Below are 3,397 nucleotides of genomic sequence, written 5' to 3'. Positions count from 1 at the left end.
TAGGCACAAGGCAAAGAAATTCCATTACTTGAAGCCATGGATCTTATGAACTATACACAAAGGTAACGAATAGAAAAATAGATGGTCTTATACAAGTCCTTTCGGATACAGATCCAATCTTTATACATTTCATCCTCTTTACACAGGTGACTTATGGCATACCTAGCTATATACATAATTTCTTTTTTATACAGGATAGTAAAATAAACAGCGGGCTCTTTTTGGCTCTTGGGGAGTGATATTTTGGCTTTTGCATAGCTCAAAAAACAACTCTTCGTAGGATTTGCTTTGCTTCAATCCTCTACTTGTAACCTACATGCAAATCAATATTTAAACAAATCAATTTCTATCCTTCACTATACTTTTTGTTTGTCAATTCCCATCAAGTAATATAAAATTTGTGTCCTTTGTTTAGCCACTTTATAGGAATGCATGCGATACTGTATAGTTTCAAGTAATGCTAATATCTAATGAGATTAGAGTGTTTACTATGTCTATGATTTTTCCAATTTGCAGCAACACAAATTGAGCAATGAAACATACAGGATTTCCAAAATAGAGGGCAAGATTCATCTGAAGCTTGTGCCACTAAAGCTTGGTCTAATATCTGTCTAGCTAGAGTCTCCGCCGCCTAGGACTTGTACATAAGTGAAATCACAATAAAGGAGAGGGAAGATGAGAAATGATCAGGGAAAGGGCACATATGAAACGATCTTGAACTAAATTTCTTTCCAACTATGCTGAAGCTTGACAGTGAGTTTGGAGCTAATTGTGAACATTAGCACATTTCACAATTAAAATTGTGTCTCTGGTTGATCAAGAATCTTTGCTGGTTTGAAACTTATAAGCTCAATATTCAACCGAATATAAATTTTTCAAATGGTGCTTTTCTTTAAAAAAAAAATTGATTGTGGAGCTGATAAGAAAATGCAGACACAAATCTGAACGTTACGAGTGCGGAAAAAACATAAAATTTTGGGCGGCGAATTGCACAAGATGTGTGTGTGTGTGGGGCTTCTGATGTGATGAGGAATAGATAATTTTAAATCCCTAGAATACAAGGAATAAGTAATTCTAATTTACTGACATCATGATCACGGTTAATTTCAGTCAAAGCACATTTAACTTTAGTCAAAATATTTTTAAAATACAAGACAGTAAATAGAACTCCCAAATTGAATCAGATAGCAAATGAAGTTCCAAACTTGAATCAAACAGCAAATAGAGTTCCAATTTACAAAATTGTAAGGCCCATTAGGATTTCAGATAACAAATAGAATTCCAAACTTGATTGTATAGCAAATAGAGTTCTAATGATTGATCTTTCTTTTCTGTTTTTGCCACTTTATTTTAGAACCCATAACAGAGCAACTTGACGGAGAATGATTTAAAACAAAGCATAACTTGATTGAGAGCAATAAGGGGACAATAGCCAGGATTTATGCACTTACCTTCGAATCTGTGATGACGAAATGGAGCTACGAGCAAACGGAGCGAGATGAGAGCCAATGGAGCTTAGCACTGAAACGGAGGCCCCATGTCTCTGACTCTTCTCTCTGACTCTTCTTTCTTGTCTTTGACCGCCTGAGAACCTTCCCTATGTCCCTTTCGAGCTTTTTCTTCTTTAACTCGAGTTCTTCCAAGCCTTTTACCATGGCCTCTTTCTGCTTTGGTGCATCCGCTTGAGCATTTTCCTAAAAAAAGATGCACTATAATTAGTAGTTCTTTGTTTAAAAAGAAAAATACGATCGAGATAAATATCTTTAATTACCGGATCCATCAAAGCTTCGCTGTTCCGTAGATTGGTGAGGTAATCCCCTACCATTTTCTTTATTTCCTTCATTCGGATTAACACGTTCATTTTCCCCATGGCAGTAACTAATAATTCAGCCGTTGAATTCAAATCATTAAGTCCCCTTTCCAACTCTGTATCTAATTCTTTATTCCAGGCCTGCAGTTCTTTAATCCTGGAACTAAATCCAACATCTCATTTCAAAATTCAAACAGCTGTATTCCGATCTTGAAAGACCAAACGAAACCAGAAAACTAATACAGAGGCGAGGTAAAATATACTCAAGGGAAATGTTTTACCTTTTCTTGGACATCCTCCGAAACAACTTTTTCTTCCTCTGTCGCCTGGGCCGCAACAGGATAGACGCCATTTTTCTTTCTTTTGCTTTTTCCTCTCAACTCCTCAGCGGCGCAGCGCGCTGGGCGCGAATCCACTCAGGTTGGATGTATAAATAGGCTGATTTTGTTTTGCGCTTACAAGAATAATTAAAGAATGAATTTAAAAAAACAAGTATTTGCGGGAACATTTTCATAAAATAACTTTCAAATTCATCGTACAGTACAATCATATTATATGAAATAATATAAATGTTTATATTTTAAGTTGGAAAACTAAATTTTTAAATAAGGTGTAACACTGTAATTCGCCAAGCGCATGAGTGTTCCTGTGATAATTTATTTTAGATAATATAAATGCTCCTTCGAATTCAATTTTATTAAATTTCGGGTCTGCCCTTTATGGCCCGAAATATTGGATAATTTCATTCATTTAATTAATTAATCTAATTAATTATATCATTCAAATAATCAAAATATTGGATATGCGTACATGATTTAATTTAGGGAAAATCAGGGAGAGGGAACTAGAGGCAATAATATTTACAGGGAAAGATCTTAAAAGTTTTATTTATTTGGAAGGACTAAATATTAAATATAAATCTAAAACGACCAATTTACCCTGAACAAAATTTCATATATTATCTCTCACCACATCCTATAATTTTCTTTTTTAACAAAATAATTAAAGTTTATTCAAATTAATTCAAACTAATTGGAATTACAAAAGTACGAAACAACTCTAACTAATTAAATTAAATTCAATTAATAAGTAACACTAACTAATTTATTTGTCCATCATTTTAAAAAAAAATAAAACTCGTTTTTTTTTAAACTTCTTGAATAATAAGCCAATCAAAATCATATAGTTGAATTAAAAATTAAAAAGATATAATAATAAATAATATATAACTTATTCATAATTAATAAGAATAAAAAATATTATGTTGGTTTAAATTTGAATTTTCTTACTCATGTAATGAATTTTTATAAATAATATATAATTTATTCATAATTAATAAGAATAACTACTTTTATTATGACAAATATTTATTCATGTAATGAATTTTTATATCACTTTTTCTTTTTATTTTTTAATTTTATTAAATAAGAGGATTTCACTTATTTAAATAAAATAATAGTATGAAATGGATAAGCAAAACTATGAAACAACTTTTTTTCCCTTATGAATGGTAGAACTTTACTGTCTTGCACATTTTTTAGAAAGCCTACATAAAAAATATTAATTAACAATAATGAAAAAATAAAT

The 3,397-nt window shown here is 31.4% G+C and overlaps 1 long non-coding RNA gene across 1 annotated transcript; it reads right to left on the bottom strand.

The window, feature by feature from the left end:
• LOC114733458 (uncharacterized) lies at positions 1-1,645 on the bottom strand. The gene is made up of 2 exons (XR_003739081.1): positions 1,452-1,645; positions 1-312 (listed from the first exon to the last, which is right to left on the bottom strand). It is a non-coding gene; the product is annotated as an uncharacterized LOC114733458 (long non-coding RNA).
• Between the last annotated feature and the right edge of the window lie 1,752 nt (positions 1,646-3,397).

This window comes from Neltuma alba, unplaced genomic scaffold, assembly GCF_004799145.2.
Source record: "Neltuma alba isolate B1F8T4 unplaced genomic scaffold, ASM479914v2 tig00012999_pilon, whole genome shotgun sequence".
In the NCBI taxonomy this organism is placed as follows: domain Eukaryota; kingdom Viridiplantae; phylum Streptophyta; class Magnoliopsida; order Fabales; family Fabaceae; genus Neltuma; species Neltuma alba.
This window is presented reverse-complemented; position numbering and strand designations above follow the sequence as displayed.